The sequence below is a fragment of the Hylobates moloch genome, unplaced genomic scaffold, assembly GCF_009828535.3.
Source record: "Hylobates moloch isolate HMO894 unplaced genomic scaffold, HMol_V3 SCAFFOLD_16, whole genome shotgun sequence".
NCBI classification, from domain to species: Eukaryota; Metazoa; Chordata; class Mammalia; order Primates; family Hylobatidae; genus Hylobates; species Hylobates moloch.
In genome coordinates this window covers 74,326,612-74,350,080 of record NW_026652291.1, presented here as the reverse complement: position 1 = coordinate 74,350,080, position 23,469 = coordinate 74,326,612, and the positions used below count along the sequence as shown (strand labels likewise).

The window sequence follows — 23,469 nt, the reverse complement described above, 5'->3', positions numbered from 1 at the left end:
ATGTTATTTTTTTGAAAAGAAATATATATGCTAAAGTTCTTTAGATGAACTGGTAAACACTATATGTCTGAACATCAACACTCATGTCAAAAATATTAGAATAAAGATTAGTTTGGTATGAAAACTACATTGGTAAATGCAATTACTTTTACTGAGAATTTTATGTAATCTCTAATGAAGGTCTCAACTACTGTCCATATCATGCTTCAAAGCAGAAATACTTACTTAGTAAAGTAAATTAATTGCATTTGACAATAGTAAGTTTATTTATTAAAATATAGTTTTAGTTTAGAAAGAATGCTTAAGTTTTAAGATCTAACAAATTAAATTTCATAGTATTTCAAGCAACAAATCTGGACTCTATGCTGTATTTTTCACAGCATTACTATACTGCAATTCATCAAAGAATTTAATATATCACTTATTCCAAATCACTTTAGGGCACAACTTTACATAGAATTCAATTACTGGAAATAGTTAAAACTCAAAGAATGAAAAATTTCATTTGACCAGCATTCACCATGTAGCCTCAACCAATTCTTCCCCCTAAAATACCAAGAAAGCACTAAAAAGACATAAAACCGATAATGCTCCCAAAATACTGACATCATCGTAATATAGAAATCAACTTGAAAATCAAACAAAACTAAGGTTGAGGAACTATTTTGTCCTTACTTTACCTTCCAAACACAAAGTCTACACCATGCAAGTTTTCAAATTCAGAGTAAGATATTCTAATTCAGGTCAGGCACAGTGGCTCATATCTATAATCCCAGCACCTTGGGAGGCTGAGCTGAGAAGATAGCTTAAGCTCAGGAGTTCCAGACCAGCCTGGGCAAAATAGTGAGATCTCATCTCTACTAAAAATGAAAAAAAAAAAATTAGCAGGGCACAGAAGTCTGTGCCTGTAGTGTCAGCTACTTAGGAGGCTGAGGTGGGAGGATCACTTGGGCCTGGAAGATTGGGGCTGCAGTGAGCTACAACTGCACCACTGCACTCCAGCCTGGGTGACAGAAGGAGACCCTGTCTTGAAAAAAAAAGAAAATTCCAATTCAGTAGACTTTGGGTCGGGCCAGATTTTATTATTTTGGAAACATTTTTTTGATTATTCAAATACATGCCTTTGTAAAGAACCATTAACCTATATTTATTACCTAACCTGACCTCTGCTAGGTATTGTCTTTAAAGCTATCCAGGACATTGTTTCCAAAAATATATCACAGACACCTGCTCTTCTACACCCTCTTGGCCATTGTAATACCAAAAGTCAATAGGTCAGAAAAAGAAGGGAGAAGATAATGAGCTCCTTAGAAAATAATTTACATTTTTCTACTTTTAAACTTTACATTTACAAGAGTCAAGGCTTCCACTACCACCAATGAGAGTAGAAGGTAAGGGGGAAGCTAGTAATGAAGGTACCTACTATTGATGTGGGCAGAGATAGGAAAGGCCTAGGAGGAAGGCCTGGGAACACTGAGAGTCTTACATATTCAATTTTTTGCCAGGTCAGTGAACACTTTCTTATTAAAACAATTTCATTCTACCACCCAAATTCCTCTCCCAGAAGTACTGTGGCCAAACTGAAAAAAGGATAAGTAGGTATTAGCTGAACAAAGTAAGGGAATAGACAATATAGAGCGTTTCCATCAGAGAAAATGTCAGATACAAAGACCAGGTGACATAAAGGTTGGAAAAGCATTCCAGGATCTATCCAAAGTCAGTTAACATACTGATACATCTGCCTGTTGGGCCTAAAATTCAGTCTCCTACTAAAAATTTGTGCCATCATTCAAGTATTCATTTTTAAAGTTTGTGGCATATTACAAAATGTATAAAACAGTTCCTGTAAGGAAGCTTGCAATGTAATTTTATGTTTCTATCATTACTTATCAAAATCAAGTATCAAATTCCTAAAACAACACTGACTATGAAACTCATAATTAGAAAAACAATGTTAAAAGCAATTATATGCAAGTATCATAAGTATTACATTTACATTTGTCATAAATAATCTCCACAGAAATTTCTCACAGTAATTCAGTATTCCTTTCATGGCAGAGGTTATAGTTCACAGTTGTTTCAACTGCATCTCGTCAGTTTTTATTGTGTCTTGATGGACTTGATGAACCTGCATAGGCTATAATGATTTGACTATACCTGGTGCTATAATCCATGGAACCACCTTTCACTGTAGTTGTTCATTTTAGACAGCACATAATGAATGGTGTTAGAGCAATTCCACATTTGGTATGCAAAGACTGTAAACCTGGTCTAGCTCAGAGTCTTGCTTGTAAAGAAAGACACTCTCTTGAGAAAAAAATTATTATGTAGAAAACAAAGGCTGGCAAGGGAACAGAACACTGTTAGAAACCAAGGCAGAACTTCTCCCCATCTCCCTTGTTCAAAAATTGGTGTTTTCTTTATATACTGACTCCTTTCTCTCCTCTTTTCCAATTGACTGCTTCATAACTTCAGATTGCGCATAGTCTATAGCTGTCTACATGGACCCAGGCCTACTTCATGATCATTTGGTTTAGCATTCAAAACTGACTAGCTCCCTTCCCTTTCAGTATCCCAATTTCAAATTACTGAAGGAGTAATCTGACTTACTAACTTTTCAAACCAGGCCATACAGCTCAAGGCCATTAGATGGCTTTGGGTTACATGGCCATGCATCAGATTTCTTATCCATTCGTCAACGATTCTCTTTCTATAAGAAATCTGATGCATGGCCATGTAACTCAACCTCATATTTATGGTCAACTGACTTTTGAGAGGAGTGACGAAACAATTCAATGGGGATAAAAACAGCATTTTCAACAAATGGTCTCAAGACAACTGGCTATCCATATGCAAAAGAATGCATTTGGATCCATACCTCATCATACAACATATGAAAGTAATTCAAAATTGTTCAGAAATCTAAATGTTAAAGCTAAAACTATAAAACTCCTAGAAGAAAAAACATAACTGCAAATTTTTGGGTCCTTCAGTTAGGCAAATCTTTCTCAGATCGAAACAAAATCCCAAGCAACAATTAAAAAACAGTTAAGCTGGGCTTAATAAAAATTTAAAACTTCTGTATTTTAAAGTATACCATCAAAAATGTGAAAAAACAACCCACATAATGGGAAAATTATTTACAAATCATATCTCTGGCAAGGAACATATATCTAGAATATATAAATCTTATAACTCAACAAAGAAAAGACAACCCAATTAAAAAATGGGCAAAGTATCAGAACAGGCATATTTCTAAAGAAGATGTAAAAATAGCCAATAAGCATATGAAAATATCTCTTTATTCACTAGTCATTAGAAAAATGCAAATCAAGGCTACAAGGAGATACCACCTCACACCCACTTTAGCATGGCTTCAATAAAAAACTAGGTAGTGTTGGTCAGAATATGGAAAATTTGGAAATGTTATATATGATTGCATAGCATGTAAAATGGTGCAGCTCCCTAAGAAAACAACTTGACAATTCCTCGAGATGCCAAACATAGGGTTACTACCTGATCCACCAATTCCACTCCTAGGTATATACCAAGAGAAACGGATACATGTCCAAACAAAAAATTACACATGAATGATCGTAACAGCATTATTCATAATAGCCCAAAACTAGAAACAAACTAAATGTCCATCCACTTATGATCTGATAAACAAAACATGGTGTATCTGCATGATGAATATTATGTATCAATAAAAAGATATGAGGTACTGATACAAGCTACAGTATGGATGAACTTTTAAAACAATGCTAAGTGAAAGAAGCCAGTTACAAAGGAACACATATTGTATGATTTGCCAGAAGAGGAAAATCTATAGAGATAGAAAGGCATATTTAATATTTTCCAGAAGAGGCAAATCTATAGAGATAGAAAGCAGAGAAGTGGTTGCTTAGGGCTGGAGAAGGAATGCTGGAGGAAATGGGAAATGACAGCTAATGTATATGGGATTTGTTTTGGGGGTGTGTCATATATTAACATACATATTTATATATTAATACAATAAATGCCTGATGTAGTTCAAAAAAATAAAAATAAAAATAAAACTGTAGGTCAATTTCATTTATGTTTAAGAATGTGATCTTTGAGCCAAATTGCCTGGATTCAGATCTGCAGTTCACAATTTCCTACTAACCATAACATTGGTCAAGTTATTAACTGTTGTTTCTCAGTTTCTTCACCTACAAAATAGAAAGAATTGTACTATCTCATAAGGGCCACTTTAAGAAAAGCTGAATAAAGTGCAGTCGTAACTTTTCATGAGCCCATTAGAGAGCCAAGCTCACAAGGCAAACAAGCAGTCTGAATTTCAAGGAGAAACAAGCCTCCAAGGACAAATGAAATGAATGAACTAGCTTACCTTGGTCAGAGCACGGAAGGATGAGGGGCCAACCACCACCTAGAACTCTTGGGAACACCTGACAAAAAGGAAGTATGCACTCACTCATAGGATGTTTTACACAGATCTCCACTGGGTGCTCATGAGAAATATCAAGGGCAGGTTAGGTGTCCAGAGATAGCTTCCTGTGGATGCAAGATGTACAGAGGATGTAGGGGAGGAAAACGGCTGCTGCGCTGGAAAGGGGAAAATTCCCCCCACCCCCTACCCAGACCCTTCTATGAATAGAGCAAAAGCCATATGAAAGAGGGGCAGCAAAACCCTTAGGACATAGGAAAAACCCAGTGCTTTGGGAATGACAGAAGAAAAAAATCCCTCTATCCTTGAGTGAGTGGCAGGAAATAGACTTGGGCCCAGGATTCTACAGTATACCGTTAGATGGCTTCTATTACTGAGAAGGAAAAGGCTCTCCTGTACAATACCTGCCACAGATCTAAGTCAGTTTGGTTGACTGGAAATAAATTCTAAGAAAAGCCCCATCCCAAAGTCTACACAGGACTAAAATTGGAGCTGAGAACTCCCAGACCCCAATTCCAGCCTATAAAATAGCATTCTACTGCTGGGAGAAGGGCAAGAGTGTAGCATGAGACACCCTTTGAGATGCAAGCATACTGGGTTAATTGTAAAGCAATAATGGGGCATGAACACTGAGAAAAATTCAGCATCTGAACCTCCATTCTGAATATACGGCAACAGCCTCCTGTAACTACTGCAATTTGAAACCTATAATATGTTTACAGTAACCATAGCAACAACAAAACCTGAATCTGTTTCAACTCCAGAGTGGATCAACTCAATGCTGACACTACCGACCTGATAGGAGAAGCACTGTTCTCCTTTCGTAATATCCAGCATTCAATGAAAAATTATGAGACACACAAAAAGCAAACACAAAACAAAACAAAATGTCAAAAGACAAAAAAAATCACAAAAACAGACTCAGAGATGACCCATATACTGGAACTATCAAGGTGAAATTTTAAATTTTGAAAATAAACATAAAATCCCATGATAAATGTCAAACTAATTGGTACAATACTGAATTCATTACACTAAACTTAAGTAAAAGGCAGGGATATCCATGATTGTAATTCCTAATCAAGATTAATTAGGCAGGTCTAGGAACACTGAGAGGGAAAGGGGGAATATCATTAAGTTTTGTTATATATCTTAGCACTTTTCTCACTGGCCACAATGGATATGTGTAATTTTTAAATAACTTATTTCAAAATAATTCAAGGTCCACCAGAACTTGCAAAAAACAGTACAGAGAGTTCCAGTGCAGCTTTCTTTTCCCAAAGATAATATCTTATCCTTCTCCCAATGATAATCCAACTTCTCACAATGATATCTTATTGTATATGTACCATAGTACATTGCCCAAACCAGAAAACTGACATTGGTACAATGCTATTTAACTCAAAAGATACAGAACTTATTTGGATTTCACCCTTTTTTTTTTTTTTTTTTTGAGACGGAGTCTCACTCTGTCGCCCAGGCTGGAGTGCAGTGGCGCAATCTCGGCTCACTGCAAGCTTCGCCTCCCAGGTTCACGCCATTCTCCTGCCTCAGCCTCTCTGAGTAGCTGGGACTACAGGCGCCCGCCACCACGCCCGGCTAATTTTTTGTATTTTTTAGTAGAGACGGGGTTTCACCCTGGTCTCGATCTCCTGACCTCGTGATCCGCCCGCCTCGGCCTCCCAAAGTGCTGGGATTACAAGCGTGAGCCACCACGCCCGGCCTCACCCATTTTTATATGCACCCTTTTTCCCTCTCTCCCTTCTTCCTTCCTTATCTTTCTCCCTCCCTCTCCCTTCTTCCTTTCCTTCCATCCCTCTCTCTCTCTTTTCTTTCATTCCTTCTTTCTTACATTCTTTCCTTCCCTCCCTCCCTTTCCTCCTTCCCTCCTCTCTGGCATATAAGTCTGTGACATTTTAATATCACCACAATGGGAATACGGAACGGTTACATCACCATAAAGAAATACCCGCTTGTTACCTTTCAATAGTCATTGCCTGTTCCCAAACCTAACTCCTAGCAACCACTGATTTGTTCTCTATCACTATAATTTTGTCACTTTGGGACTTATATAAAAATGGAATCATATAAATTTAACCCTTTGAGAATGGCTTTTGCATCATGCCCTTGAGACCCATTTGAGTCATGGGTGTATCAACAGGTTGTTTCCTTTTATTGTTGAGTAATATTCTATTGTGTGGACATGTATCTGTTGATCTACTAAATTTGGCTTCTTTCTAGTTTTGGGCAATTATGAATTAAGTTGCTATGATCATTTATGTACATGATTTGTGTTAAAATAAATTTGTATTTTTCTGAGATAAAGATCCAGGAGTGCAATACCTGGGTTATATGGTAAGTATAAATTTAACTTTATAATAAACTGCCAGTGTTCCAAAGCAGCTGTACCATTTTACACTCCTAACAGCAATGTATGAAAGATTCAATTTCTCCACATCCTGTCAACATTTGGTATATCAGTACTTTTTCATTCTAGCCATTCAATTGGTGTGACATGATATCTCATTATGATTATAATAAACTTGTAAATTTTTAAAGATAATTTTAATTTTAAAAAGTTTTAAAAATAGTGAAGTCAGAGTTTAAGATTTCAGCTACCTTTTGTCAAACATTCTGCTTCAATAATACTGGAACTGAGTCCAGGAATCTGAATTCAAATAGTCATACTGTTACTCAATTACTCTGCTCTTGGATAATCTATCTTGAAGAACTAATGCACACTCAAAAAATTTATCCCTCATGCATCCTTTCTAAGGAAATTACTAGAGAATGTGCTCCATCAAAAGGAAAGAATAAACCAAGAAGAAGAAAAACTGAATCCAGGAAACAGGAGATTCAATAAAGAAACTAAAGGAACCCACAAAATGAAGGTAGGTTCCAAGACCAGTAATGTGTTGCAGTCCTGCAGAGAAACTGGTCCAGATTCTATAAAAGAAAAAGGTAATAATTTTAGGTTACCTAATGTATTTGAATGTATTAACAGAAAATTTATATGTCTAATAGAGAGTATATGTACGTATTACTAATATAGAATATACAAATTAAAAATCTAGACAATAATCCTGAAAAAGACAAAATATTGACAGAAAAAAAGGAAATCTGTTTTTTCAAGGACTGTAAAGGGTCTGAGATTTTTACCCTACTTGTAAACCAAAAAAAAAAAAAAAAAGCCTGCCACAGTTTCATGCATGTTGGCAAAAGATACAAGAATCCTAGGTCAAGGACAAAAGACTTAATTCAGGCACAGCAACCAGCATCAACTTTATGCTTGCATGGGTTCCCCATTGCTCCCCAAGTCCCATGGGGGCAGTGAGGAGGGGCTCAAGGAGATACTGCAAACATAGTGGGTTTACATCACCTCTGAAGAACTCCAAGCTTAACGAACCCAAATCTTTTAAAATACGCTGCAAGTAAAGCTGCCCAACCTTTGCCTCAGAGGAAGACATTTTTATCATATTGTCAGTAAACATCTCATTTAAAAGTAGATGCTAGCTCTATCTTCCAAGGAATTCACTAAACAAAGATCTTTTAAAACATAATTTGGAACAAAGGCTGTTAGTGACTCTACAAGACATATAGAAACACACACACAAAAAAACCCATAGGAGAACTGACTCCAAACATGGTTAATTTAGAGGGTCACAACTAGCATTAGTTTTTAAAATAGTAAATACATAAAAAGTGTATACATACTTATATATCATTAGAGTATGTAAACTTTCCTTACTTTTTCTTTTTCTTTTTTTATTTTTTTCAGACAGGGTCTTGCTCTGTCATCCAGGCTGGAGTGTAGTGGCACCATCTCACTGCAACATCTGCCTTCCAGGTTCAAGCAATCCTCCTGCCTCAGCCTCCCAAGTAGCTGGAAGTATAGGCACATGCCACCATGACCTGCTAATTTTTGTATTTTTAGTAGAGACAGGGTTTCGCCATGTTGGCCAGGCTGGTCTCGAACTCCCGGCCTCAAGTCATCCACCCTTGTCAGCCTCCCAAAGTGCTAAGATTACAGGTGTGAGCCACTGTGCCCAGCCTCTTTACATTTTTGCTTTAGTTTTATATTTATGTGTTTGTATATTAACTGGTTCATGATAGAAAACAGAATTCTTGCTGAGATGTCTGAATACTATATGGTCATCTATGAATATTTACCAATAATAATGTAAATACTAAACATCGAACAATAAGGTGAGAAAGCTAAATCTTCATAGTAGGAAGTCAATTAATAATAACTAAAAATGACAAATCAAGAAATGAGCTTTTTATTTAGACATGTAAATGCAGACACAGAAGAGTTAAACAAGTTGACTGATTTTTTTCTGTGGAGTAGAAATAAGGAATGGTAGATAAGGAAGCAAACCGCCATTTTTTATTACAACCTTATAGAATCATTTGGCTTTTAAAAATATGTGCTTTATTGGCCAGGAGTGGTGGCTCATGTCTGTAATCCCAACACTTGGGGAGGCCGAGGCAGGTGGATCACTTGAGGTCAGGAGTTTGAGACCACTCTGGCCAACACAGTGAAACCTGTCTCTACTAAAAATACAAAAATTAGCCAGGTTTGGTGGCAGGTGCCTGTAATCCCAGCTACTCGGGAGGTTGAAGCAGGAGAATCGCTTGAACCTGGGAGGCAGAGGTTGCAGTGAGCCAAGATCACACCACCGCACTCCAACCAGGGCAATAGAACAAGACTCTGTCTTAAAAAAAAAAAAAGCTTTATTAAAAACCAAAATGTGAAAAACATTTTTTGCTTGCTAAATATGGTTAGATAGAAGTATTCATAGTAGCACAAAACTGCAAGCAAGCTAAATAATCAAGTTTAAAGAAAGTTAAAATTATGATGCATTTGTGCAATGCAAATTATACAGTATTTTAAGAGAATATTTATCAGAACACTTAAGTCAGTCAGGTGCCGTGGCACACACCTTTAATCCCAGCACTTTGGGAGGCCAAGGTGGGTGGATCATGTGAGGTCAAGAGTTCGAGACCAGCCTGGCCAACATGGTGAAACCCCGTCTCTATTAAAAATACAAAAAAATTAGCTGGGCATGGTAGCAGGCATCTGTAATCCCAGGTACTTGGGAGGCCGAGGCAGGAGAATCGCTTGAACCCAGGAGGTGGAGGTTGCAATGAGCTGAGATCGTGCCATTGCACTCCAGCCTGGGCAACAAAAGCAAAACTCTGTCTCGAAAAAAAAAAGAAATTAAGTATACTGGAGAATGCTTAAGAAGGGTTAAGCAGGGAAAGTAGGACACTAAACTACACCTGTGGTATTAATTCACTCAACAGATATTTATTTATTTATTTATTTATTTAATGGATACCATGTGTCGGGCACTTTTGTAGGAAATTCAGCCAGGGCTAGTTTTCAGTTGGTATGTATGGGTACAGCCATTCAAATTGTTAACAGCTGGCATCTGTTGAGATTGGTCAATATCTTTAACTTACTGAATATCAATGATTTTAAATGTCATCAGTAGATACAGAAGTGTACAAAGTAAACAAAAATCTCTAATCTAATAGAGCATTAATTCCTATCAGGAAACTAGACACAAAAGTATAATAAATAAATAAATAATTATCATATAAATATCATCTTACAAAGTAAGATGATGTCAAGTCATCTTGATATCATATAAATTATCATCTTACAAAGTAAGATGATGTCAAGTCATCTTGATATCATATAAATTATCATCTTACAAAGTAAGATGATGTCAAGTACTTTAGAATAAACGCAAGGAAGGGGACAAAGAAAATGCTGTTGGGGTATGGGTTATGGGTTAAGACATAGAACAGGTTGATCAGGGAGCCCTTACTAGGCAGGTGGCATTTGAATAGACTTGAATAAGATAAGAAAGTGAGCTGTGTGAATATTTGTGGGAAATGTCTTCTTCCGAAGTAGGAACAGGCAGTACAAAGTCCAAAGATAAAAGCATGCCTGGTGTGTCTGAGAAACAGTAAGAGTAGTGCACCTACAATGAAGTATGATATAAGGGGACTGCCAGATCAAAAGATCATGTAGGTTTATCCTCCAGTGAAATGGCAGGCCATAGGTAGGTTCTTAGCAGAAAAGTAAGGTAATCTAATTTACATTTTAATAGGATCATTTTGGAGGCTGTGCTGAGAATAGAGAAGGGCAAGGAAAGAAATGGAGACCATTAGGAGGCTTTTACAATAATCCGGGCAAGAGATGATAGAGGCTTGAAGGATAGAAGTAGCAGTGGAAAAGGTAGTAAGTGGCTAAATTCTTGATATGTACTAAAAGTAGAGCCAAGAGAATTTGTTTACAGAGAGAATGTGGAACACAGCAGAAAGACAGGAGTCAAGGCTAACTCCTGGGATTTTTGCCTAAGCCACTGCTAGGTTAAAAGAATGTTCTGTTCAGATAGAGTCTGCAGAATGACCAAGTTTGGGGGTGGGTAAGACCAGGAGTTTGCTTTCTGGTATATTAAGTTTATGGTGTTTATATACACCCAAGTTGTGATAGGCAGCCTCTAGCATGCCTTAAATGATCCTTGCCTCCTGGAATTCATGTCCTTATGTAACCCATTCCCTTTGAGTATGGGCTGGACTACGTAACTCACATTTTAAAAGTAAGTTTGTATTTTGAAATCATTATAAATTCACAGGAAGTTCAAATGTCCAGGGAGGTCACAGGTACCTTTACCTGATATCTTCCAATGGTTTAACATCTTGTACAATCACATATAACATCTAAATACAACAGTAGAATATCTAAATTTGGCACTGTGACAGAGTCCACCAAGCTTATTCAGACTTCACCACTCTCACATGCACTTGTGTGTGTGTACTTTTATGCAATTTTATTACACATAAATTGATATAACCATCACCACAATCAAGATACAGAACTCTTCCATCATCACAAGGATCCCTTTGTAGCCATAACCCCGTTGTCTTGGTGTAAATATTAATCATACGCCTTTTGCTCTCAAAAATGTCTTAAAAATAAACTATATGGTCATTCTACCTATTACCATACTAGCTTGAAAATGACTGCTCTTAATTCAGAATCTATATAGGCCTAAATTCAGATCAATTCATAAATATATATTGTTGAATAAATAAGTAAAACAATGATACCACACTACAAATTCATAAAATCACATTATTTTGTAATTTAAATGACAGAATGTTATTCAACCTCATTTTGAAGATACAAAATACTTTGACAAACATCACACAGTTTGTTCATAGCAGAACAAAGACAAGAACACAGGTCTTTGATACCTGCACCAAATGTTTGTCCTATTTTATAATAGATTACACATATATTTTATTAGCTGTAACACTATCTCCCTGCTTTTCTTATCGTAAAAATGTGGGAGCCAATATTCATGGAATTTCTGAATTTCCCAATACTGCATAGCTAGTAAATGGTAAATTCAGGATTTTTAAATTAAAATCTGTTACTAGAATTATCTTATAAAAAATAACCCACGATCAGCCAGGTGCAATAGCTCACACCTGTAATCCCAGCAATTTGGGAGGCCAAGGTGAGTGTATCACGAGGTCAGGCGTTCAAGACTAGCCTGGCCAACATGGTCAAACCCTGTCTCTACTCAAAATACAAAAATTAGCCGGGCGTGGTGGCGGGCACCTATAATCCCAGCTACTCGGGAGGCTGAGGCACAGAATTGCTTGAACCTGGGAGGCAGAAGTTGCAGTAAGCCAAGATCACACCACTGCACTCCAGCCTGGGCAACAGACAGACTCCGTCTCAAAAACAAAAAAAAAAAAGTTAATAAAAAAATAACCCACAACCATACTCCATTGTCAATAGAAGGTATCCATCCGGGCATATCAAAGATAGTACATTAACATGGCTGCTATAAGAAAAAGGCTAATAACTCATCTCAATATATGATTTCATCTCTTTGTTTTTTTTGAGACAGTCTCACTCTGCTGTCCAGGCTGTAGTGCAGTGGCGTGATCTGAGCTTACTGCAGCCTCCACCTCCTGGGTTCAAGCAATTCTCCTGTCTCATCCTCCTGAGTATCTGGGACTATAGGTACACACCACCATGCCCGGGTAATTTTTGAGTTTTTAGTAGAGACAAGGTTTCGCCATGCTGGCCAGGCTGATCTCGAACTCCTGACCTCAGGTGATCTCCCTGCCTCAGCCTCCCAAAGTGCTGGCATTACAGGTGTGAGCCACCATGCCCGGCCTCAATAAATGATTTCATCTTAACAAAATGTATTATTACTTACTATTAAGTACAATAAATGGTGCTTGCCATTTACTTAGTCTCTTAAAAGAGCTTATCTTGCAGTATACTACAAACAGCAAAGGACAAAATGAACAAACAGAAGCTCTTTTATCAATATGTTTAAGCCAGTAGTAAAAACCAGAATTCCTGTAGTGGTATTGTCCAGTTTATAAACTAAGAAATGTTAGCACAAAATAGAAATCCTTCTATAGAGTTTTAGTTGGGCACAACTAAAAGACAATATTATAGCAAAATAATTCCATGTTATCCATGTCTTGAACATTGTGGATAATAAATACCTTGACTTCAACTAGGTTATATTAAAATAGATTTTTTATTTAAAAAACTGGTTGTATAATATGATACAAATAATGTGCTAAATTCCAAGGGACTGGCATCATAAAAATTATGATCCCTTATATCCAAGAAGTTTCTGATTTATGGAAAATGACATTTAAATAATCAACTAATAATGAAGACAGAAAAACGTAAAATCATAACAAAAGCAAACACCAGAAGAAATTAAAGAACATGACACGTTTAGGAAACTCTTAGTAGCGGGAAATATCTGCGGTTTATCAAAGAGAGAGAAGTAGTTCAAGAAGAAAAAGAAAAAGAAAAGTAAGGTAAAACTATAGTATGGAGTCCTAAATTCCATACTTAGAGGAAGCTTGAATTTTCATTCCACAGGCAACAGAATGCAACCAAAGGTTTTTATTTATAGAACGGTTATTTCACTCTTGTTCTTGAGAATTACTCTCTCTGTAATATCTAATGCATTATTCTTCTTGTTCTCACTGTATTCAAAGTACTACTCCATTATTGCTGTGGAGAACTCAGTGAGTCTGCTATCTTTTATAAAAGTCTTTCTAATAGGTTGTTTTAAAGGGCTTTTCTTTAATTCCTATGTTCTCCAGTGGGTTTTTTTCTCCTTTATTATAATGAGAATTCATTTGGAATTCCTAGATCTGAGGTTTTTGTCATTTGATAATTCTTAAAAATGTTAGTCACAATTTCTTTGTATCTTGCCTTTTCCCCATTCCCTTTGCTATCTTCTCTGAAATTCTGAATAGATTTATTTTAGCTCTTTTCCTCTGTTTTTTGTGTCTTTTAACATCTCTTTTATAATTTTCACGTATTTGTCTTTCTGGGTTCCATTTTCATACTTGCTTCCGATCTTTCAGTTTACTAATATTTTCCTAAACTGTAATCTGCTGTTCAATCTATTTGCTACATGTTTAATTTTGGTTATTTTATTTTAAATTTCTATAAGTTCAATCTAGTGATTGAATTAGATTTGACTAAACATGATTGAGTGGATTTTAAGTCATTTTTAGTCAGTTTACTTGCTCTTGTTTTTAAGCCTCTCTTTTTCCTAAAAGATAATAAACATGCTTATATCATATTGTGACAGAGACATTAAAATATCGGAACTATTTGTTGAACTATATGATTTTGCTGCCATATGTTTTTGCTGACTTTCATTACAAGTGCCTTTTTCTCTTATGTGTTTTCTGATTTCGTTTTCTGTGAGCTCAGGGTCTTTGAAATTTATATATAGGAATTATTAGATGCTTAATGTGAAGACAGTTTCCTTTGGTCTGTTGTCTATGGGCACCCTCAGGGCAGAATCATTTAAATTAAGTCCTCGGCTTTTAGAACCACACATGCAGCAAAAATTCAGGCTACCTATGTAGTTTTAAGCTTGACCCGAAAGCTGGCTGTGGATAATAAATTCTCAGAGATTTTTCCCCCTTCACAGTCAAGAAAGTCAAGTTCCCTTGCTATCTTATTTTTATGAAGGGCTTACCTCTTGTTCACCTAAACACTAATGGTGTGATCATCAAGAACAGTAGTTTCAGAAGAGGATCTCTCATTATAATACTCACTGGCATAAATGCGCTCTTAGTTCTAACTCCTATCTGTCTTGCCCTCGCAGCCACTAATACAGAAGATCAAATTCACCAAGATTTGACCATTTTATTCAGAGTGAAAGATAGCTTCGGGCAATTACTTTTTTCCCATTTTTTTTTAATTTTTTTATTTCTACTTTCTTTGCGGCCTTTGCAGATTCCTTATTTTATGGCTTTCTCAAGAGTATATTTTTTAAAAACTCTTAAAATATAAATTATCGGGCCAGGCACGGTGGCTCACGCCTGTAATCCCAACACTTTGGGAAGCCAAGGCAGGGGGCTGAGATCAAGAGTTCAAGACCAGCCTGACCAACATGGAGAAACCCCATCTCTACTACAAATACAAAATTAGCCAGATGTGTTGGCGCATGCCTGTAATCCCAGCTACTCGGGAGGCTGAAGCAGGAAAATTGCTTGAACCTGGGAGGCGGAAATTGCGGTGAGCCAAGATCGTGCCATTGCACTCCAGCCTGGGCAACAAGAGCAAAATGCCGTCTCAAAAAAATAAATAAAATAAAATAAAAAGATAAATAATCACCATCCTTTTTCATTATTTTTATCAGGAGGGTCACTCAAGATATCTATATCTTCTTACATTGCAGAAAATGCAAGAATTAACAACGGTTTTTGAGTAGAAAAGTGTCACCTATGTTTCAGAATGATAGCTGATGGCAGCATGACAACTGCTTAAGAGATGAGAAACTGAGGATGAAATAATTAGTTAGGAGGGTACTACTATCATCTAGATCATGAACTTAATATAGGATAGACAATAAAAATCACAGAGAAGTCTGGGCACAGTGGTTCGGGCCTGCAATCCCAGCACTTTGCGAGGCCCAATTGGGAGGCCTGGCTTGAGGCCAGGAGTTTGAGACCAGCCTAGTCATCAAAGCAAGACTCTTGTCTCTCCAAGAAATTTAAAAATGAGTGGGGTGTGGTGGCATGCACCTGTAGTCATAGCTACTAAGGAGACTGAGGCAGAAGGATCACTTGTGTCCAGGAATTGGAGGTTATAGTGAGCTATGATCATACAACTGCACTCCAGCCTGGGCAAAAAGAAACAGCCTGTCTCTTAAAAAAAAAAAAAAAAAAAAAAAAAAGGCACAAAAATAGGAAAGAAATAACCACCGCATTCCTGTCAAGACCGAATGCTGAATTGCTTTTTGGTGGGGGAAAGCTTGAAAGGATATGAAGATTATGTCAACTGTCTTAGCCTACATGCCTAGAAGGATGGTAGTACCATTAATTGATAAATGTTAATAGACCAATTTGGCAGTAAATAATAGAAAACCATAAAGAATGATTTAAAATATAGGGCCATTTTATCTTGCCGCCCAAAAAGTTGCTGATGATATAGTTGCTTAACGTTCTGTCAGTGGCTCACTGGCTAAGAGATTCAATGGTGTTACAGCCAGCTACCCTTGGCCTTTGTCTCATGACTATACAGTGACCGCTGCAGTTTCAGACAGTATGTAATAAGAAGGGGGGAAGGAATGATGTTTACTTCATCTGCCCTTATCTAAGGGAAACAAAAACCTTTACAAAGATGCCCCTCTTTCCTCCTCCCCTACTACTGTAGATTCGCTTTTATGTCTCACTGGTAAAAAGAAAAGCTGAGAAAGTATTTAACTTTTCCAGGGTCTATAGCAGAGTCATGCAAAGGAGAGTATGACTGGAAATAAATGTTGAGTTATAAAGTCAATAGTGTTTGACTCAGGTCCTGACTTCTTCCCGGGTAGAAGGCTTACAGAGTCAAATTAGGCATTTGGTTTCAAATTTGCTGTGGTTAAGCAGACATTCAGATATTCGAGTGGAAGAGCAGACATAGAGTCATTAGGACAAAAATGATAGGTGATGCCATAGGAAAAGATGACATTGAGAAGACTACAAAAAAGAAACATCAACTGCTGGTGAGAATATGGAGCAACAGAAGCTCTCATTCATTACTGGTGGGAAAGCAAAATGGTACAACTACCTTGGAAGACAACTGGCAGTTTCCTATAAAACTAAACATATTTTTACATATGATCCAGAAATTGCACTCCTTAGTACATACTCAAATGAGGTGAAAACACCTGGGTCCATACAAACAAAATGCACATGGGTGTTCATAGAAACTTTATTCATAAAGTTTCTGTCAAAACTTGGAAGCAACAAAGATGCCTTTCAGTAGATGACTGAATAAATAAACTGTGGTATATCCACACAATTAAATGTGATTTAGCTGGTGCTGAGAGTTTAGCACCAGCAAACCTCCTAGCCCATGAGCCACTGACAGAACATTAAGCAACTATATCCTGATTTTTTTTTTGAGCAAGAGAGAAAAAAGCCCTATATTTTAAGCACTTAAAAAAAAAGGAGCTATAAAGCCATCAAAAGATATATGGGAATTTTAAATGCTGCACATTACTAAGTTATAGAAGCCAATATGAAAAGGCTACATATTCTATAATTCCAAATATATGACATTCTGGAAAAAGCAAAACTATGGAAACAGAAAAAAGCTGGTCAGGAGGGACGAACAGGCAGACCAAAGAGGATATTTTGGGCAGTGAAACTGTCCTGCATGATACCATAATGACTACATAACATTATACATTTATCAAAAGCCACTCAATGTTCAACACCAAGCGAATTCTAATGTAAGCTATGAACTTTTGGTTATAATGATGTGTCAATGTAGGTTCACTAACTATAACAAATGTACCACTCTGGTGCAGGATGTTGACAGTGGGAGAGGTTGTATGTCTGTGGGACCAGTGAATATATGAAAACTCTGTGTTTTACAGTTTTGATGTGAACCTAAAACTACTCTAAAAAGCAAAGTTTATTTTAAAAAATAAGAATAAGGAAATAACTAACCCAGAGAACATTTATTCTTTAGAAATAGATGGAAAAATAAGCACTAACAATTAAGACTAAGTAAGGAAGAGCAAACAAAGAGGAAAAAAGAAATGGGGATATGGTGACAGAAAACTACAGAAAGCCAGTCACAGGAGTAACTGCCTGTAACTGCCTACTTGGCAAGCTAAGGCAGGAGGACTGCTTGAACCCAGGAGTTTGAGATCAGCCTGGGTAACATGGTGAGAATGAAAGAAAGAAAGAAAAAGAGAAGAGAAGAGAAGAGAAGAGAAGAGAAAAGAGAAGAACAGGAAGAAGGAAAGAAAACTAGTGTGTCAAGAGGGTGGGACCCAACAAGATTGAAATGAGTTATTCTTCTTAGGTTGATTGGGACATAAGGATAATACATAATAAATAAAGTTTTATTAACAATCAGAGCTCTTTTATAATCTAAGGAAGATTCAAGAAATTACATTGGACAGTTCCAATTGTAGGAAGGAAATGTGTGAGTAGGAAGGTAAATTAATAAATTAAAAAGGAAGCTGGGCATGGCAGCTCATGTCTGTAATCCCCGCACTGTGGGAGGTCGAAGTGGAATGATCACTTGAGCCCAGGAGTTTCAGACCTCGTCTCTACAAATAATAAAATTAGCAGGGTATGGTGGCACATGCTATGATTCCACCTATGTGGGAGGCTGAGGTGGGGGAATCACTAAGCCAAGGTGGTTGAGGCTATAGTGAGCTGTGATTGTGACGCTGCTCTCCAGTCTCGGTGACAGAGTGAGACGCTCATCTAAAAAAAATTATAATAATAATGAAAATAATTCTTAAAAAGGGTAGACAGACAGCCAAATCATGAAATGAACTCCCATTCACAACTGCTACAAAAAGAATAAAATACCTAGGAATACAACTTACAAGGGATGTGAAGGACCTCTTCAAGGAGAACTACAAACCACTGCTCAATGAAATAAAAGAGGACACAAATAAATGGAAAAACATTCCATGCTCATGGATAGAAGAATAAATATCGTGAAAATGGCCATACTGCCCAAGGTAATTTATAGATATAATGCTATCGCCATCAAGCTAACACGAACTTTCTTCACAAAATTAGAAAAAGCTACTTAAAATTTCATATGGAACCAAAAAGGAGCCCACATAGCCAAGACAATCCTAAGCAAAAGAACAAAGCTGGATGCATCATGCTAACTGACTTCAAACTATACAAGGTTACAGTAATCAAAACAGCATGGTACTTGTGGCAAATCAGATATATAGACCAATGAAACAGAACAGAGGCCTCAGAAATAACACCACACATCTACAACCATTTGGTCTTTGAGAAACCTGACAAAAACAAGCAATCGGGAAAGGATTCCCTATTTAATAAATGGTATTGGGAAAACTGGCTAGCCATATGCAGAAAACTGAAACTGGATCCCTTCCTTACATCTTATACAAAAATTAACTCAAGATGGATTAAAGACTTAAACATAAGACCTAACACCATAAAAACCCCAGAAGAAAACCTAGGCAATACCATTCAGGACACAGGCATGGGCAAAGACTTCATGACTAAAACACCAAAAGCGATGGCAACAAAAGTCAAAATAGACAAATGGGATCTAATTAAACTAAGGAGCTTCCACACGGCAAAAGAAACTACCATCAGAGTGAACAGGCAACCTACAGACTGGGAGAAAATTTTTGCAATCTACCCATCTGACAAAGGGCTAATATCCAGAATCTACAAATAACTTAAACAAATTTACCCCCCAAAAAACAAACAACCCCATTAAAAAGTGGGCAAGGGATATGAACAGACACTTCTCAAAAGAAGACATTTATGCAGCCAACAAACATATGAAGAAAAGCTCATCATCACTGTCATTAGAGAAATGCAAATCAAAACCACAATGAGATACCATCTCATGCCAGTTAGAATGGTGATCATTAAAAATCAGGAAACAACAGATGCTGGAGAGGATGTGGAGAAATAGGAACGTTTTTACACTGTTGGGAGTGTAGATTAGTTCAACTATTGTGGAAGACAGTGTGGTAATTCCTCAAGGATCTAGAACTAGAAATACCATTTGGCCCAGCAATCCCATTACGGGGTATACACCCAAAGGATTATAAATCATTCTACTATAAAGACACATGCACACTTATGTTTATTGCAGAACTGTTCATAATAGCAGACTTGGAAGCAGCCCAAATGCCCATCAATGATAGACTGGATAAAGAAAATGTGGCACATATATACCATGGAATGCTATGCAGCCATCAAAAAGGATGAGTTTATGTCCTTTGCAGGGACATGGACAAAGCTGGAAATCATCATTCTCAGCAAACTAGCACATGAACAGAAAACCGAACACCGCATGTTCTCACTCATAAGTGGGAGTTGAACAATGAGAACACATGGACACAGAGAGGGGACCATCACACATGGGGGCCTGTTGGGGGTTGGGGCGCTAGGGGAGGAGAAATACCTAATGTGGATGATGGGTTAATGGGTGCAGCAAGCCACCATGGCATGTGTATATCTATGTAACAAACCCACATGTTCTGCACATGTACCCCAGAACTTAAAAAGTGTAATTAAAAAAAAAAAGCATAGAAAGGCAATATATATGAATTTTCTTATTAAGTTTGATGTCTACGTATTTATATCTAATGCAAATTTATTTTAAAAACATTATATGTTTAAGGCTGGGCTTGGTGACTCATGCCTGTAATCCTAGCACTTTGGGAGGCTGAGGCAGGCGGATCACTTGAGGCCAGGAGTTCGAGACCAGTGTGGGCATTGTGGCAAAACCCCGTCTCTACTAAAAATACAAAAATTAGCCAGCGTGCTGGTGCATGCCTGTAATCTCAGCTACTTGGGAGGCTGAGGCCGGAGAATCACTTGAACCTGGCAGGCAGAAGTTGCAGTGAGCTGAGATCGAGCCACTGCACTCCAGCCAGGGTGACTGAGTAAGACTCTGTTTCAGAACGAAGAAACAAACAAACAAAATTACATGTTCAAAAACATGTTCTTCCAGAAACCAATTTCTTAACATAAGTAGATAAAATTTACTTTAAACAAGAAAATAAGCTGTTTTTTAAAAAACGTAACTTTCAGAATATGTATACTAGTATCAGTATAATTCAGTCCCTTATCCTGTAGATACCACTGTGTTTTACTTGTTATTAGGGAAAATAGAAAACATAAAAGTAGGAGAAACAGTGCTATGCCTTGCAATTTTTTTTTTTTTTTTTTTTTTTTTTTTTTTTTTTTTTTTTTTTTTGAGATGCAGTCTCACTCTGTTGCCCAGGCTGGAATGCAGTGGCACAATCTCTGCTCACTGCAACCTCTGCCTCCTGGGCTGAAGCAATTCTCCTGCCTCAGCCTCCTGAGTAGCTAGGATTACAGGCACCCACCACCACGCCTTGCTCATTTTAGTATTTTTTAGTAGAGACGAGTTTTCATTATGTTGGCCAGGCTGATGTAGAACTCTTGATCTCAAGTGATCCACCCGCCTCAGCCTCCCTAAGTGCTGGGATTACAGGTGTGAACCACCATGCCTAGCCTGCAAAATTATCTAGTATAATTGCATCCTACGTTAAAAAGAATGCTTATAAATGATCACCAAAAATCTAATCTTAGTCTCTACCATAAAAAGTCATTTAGAAAAAAATATCTGGTTATTAGAACAAATAAAGACATTATTATTAAAATGACACTAGATTATTAAAAAGTATTTCCTTATGTGATAACTGATTTTGCCATAATTATTTTGGAAAGTTTCATGTAATCTACGACCATTAATTGTGATTGTTTTCCCCCAAATATATCTCTAGAACTGTCACCTTTAGGAATTTCAGTGTAATTCAATAAAATAAAGCATGAATTGTTCAGTTTTTACCCTACTCAAGTTGAATTTAATAGTGATATTAATAACAGTACTATTTATAATAAAATACTAAAAATATTATTGGCAAACTGAAAGCGTTAGAGACAGTGAATTGTTTTTAAAGAGTTGTTCCTGACACTTATTAGATACTAAATATTAAATCAGTTAACCAAAAAATGATACTTACAAATAAGTTGTAAAAGATAAATACATTGCTCAGAAAGGAGGCAAACTGTTCACTCACCAGATAGCTTGGTAGTAAACTTATTATTCATAACTTATATGACAACTTAAAGGTACATAGTGCTATAATTAATGCATCAAATGAAAAACAAAAACTTCCTGGAAGGTAATTTTTAAAAAATGATTCAGAATAAAGCAAATGTTTTATAATTGACCTAATTTTCAGAACAAATTTAGAGCTTCTAATGAGGAAATATGGCATAAAATTAATAAAAAATTATTCAGTCAGTGTTATGCAAGACAGACCATTTTAAAACAAGCTTAAATGAACACAGATGCTTAAAAAAGATTGAGTTGATCAGTTTTAAAAAATTAATTCTTCCTCTCATCTTCACCAAGAATTTAAGCTAGCTTACTTAATGAATGTTATGAAGGATTAAAAGACAACAGAAAAATTTGAGACTTTTGCAAAAAAAAGATGAGCAACTAGAAAAGATTTTAATATAGTATATTTGTCAGGAGTGAAAATATAGCTACATTGTTTTAAATTAGATAGTAGTCATCAGTTAGCAGAAATTTCTATCTTCTGGGGGTTTAATGTTTGTTTTGAACTTATCTATTTCCAGCCTGGCCAACATGGTGAAACCTCGACTCTACTAAAAACACAAAAATTAGCCAGGCGTGGTGGTGGGCACCTGTAGTCTCAGCTACTCGGGAGGCTGAGGCCGGAAAATCGCTTGAACCCAGGAGGCAGAGTTTGAAGTGAGCCGAGATCGTACCACTGCACTCAAACCTGGGCAATGAAGCGAGACTCTGTCTCAAAAAAAAAAAAAAAATTATTCTATCTATTTCCTTATTTCTCTCCATAAATAGCACCTATCATTTCATTAAATTAAACAGAAACACACAACCAGAAGTGCCAGAATAAAGATCATGAAATTAATATATACTTAACACACTAGAATTTTTATCTTAGGTGCTGTTTTAAATGGAGACTGCCATATCATATTAAGCCCATTAAATCTGTTCCCTAACACTGACAATAAATTAGCACACATTATGGAAGCTGCTTTTCAAATACTGTTTTCTATTTTGCAAGTATACATTTTAAAAATTATTATTAGTTTTCATAAAATAGTAAATTCCTTGGGAATAATTAGAAATAATCACAGCAATCTATAATTTGTTCCTTTCTCATTTATTGTTTTCATCTATCTAAAGCAAAAAGTGCATTAAACAAATATAACAAAGTTATCATAAGCCTACCACTAAGAATATCAAAATGAAGTTAAATACATTTTGTGGAAAAATCAGACTTCTACCAAATCTTATACTTCTTAGACAGATTAAAAATATTTTCTACATTAAAATGTCACCATTTTCCTCAATTTTGGTACATGATTCCAGCTTAGTGAATTACACAGCTAATGCCATGATATTGCTCTGTAATATGCAGCAAAAAAACCAAATTTAAGACAGCAAAGTAGAATATAACATTCTTGGTAGCAAATCTTTTCTTATTGTACAATAAAAACAATGATGAATCTTTTCTGTTTCTCATGGATTTCTTTTTTTAAACCTTAACAGGTTAGCATGAGAATGCAAGCACCCTGAGGGTAGAGACAACTACTGTGTACAGGCACTATACTGGGAACTGGGCAAAAGATAAAAAGTAGAATGAAAAGTCAGAAGTACCTTAAGAAAAAAATATAATTAGTAGAATTAAAACCATGTCCTTTTTCATAATTACTCGATCTATATTACAATGAGACAGAATTTTTTGTCATGAAATGTGTATTTCACTTGTTTAAAGTTCTAGTTGAATTTATTATTTAACATCTTTCTTTCTCTTTTATTGTAGCATTCTAAGTACCTCTTCATTTCCCAAACACATTCACATATTCTTCAAGGACTGTCAGTTCTGTGAATATTACAAGTCCTTTTAAAAATT

General features: G+C 36.4%; 1 protein-coding gene across 6 annotated transcripts in view; it reads right to left on the bottom strand.

Annotated features, from left to right (window-relative positions):
• Window positions 1–23,469, bottom strand: part of MIPOL1 (mirror-image polydactyly 1) — a 372,872-nt gene that overhangs the window by 180,711 nt on the left and 168,692 nt on the right. The window lies entirely within an intron of this gene.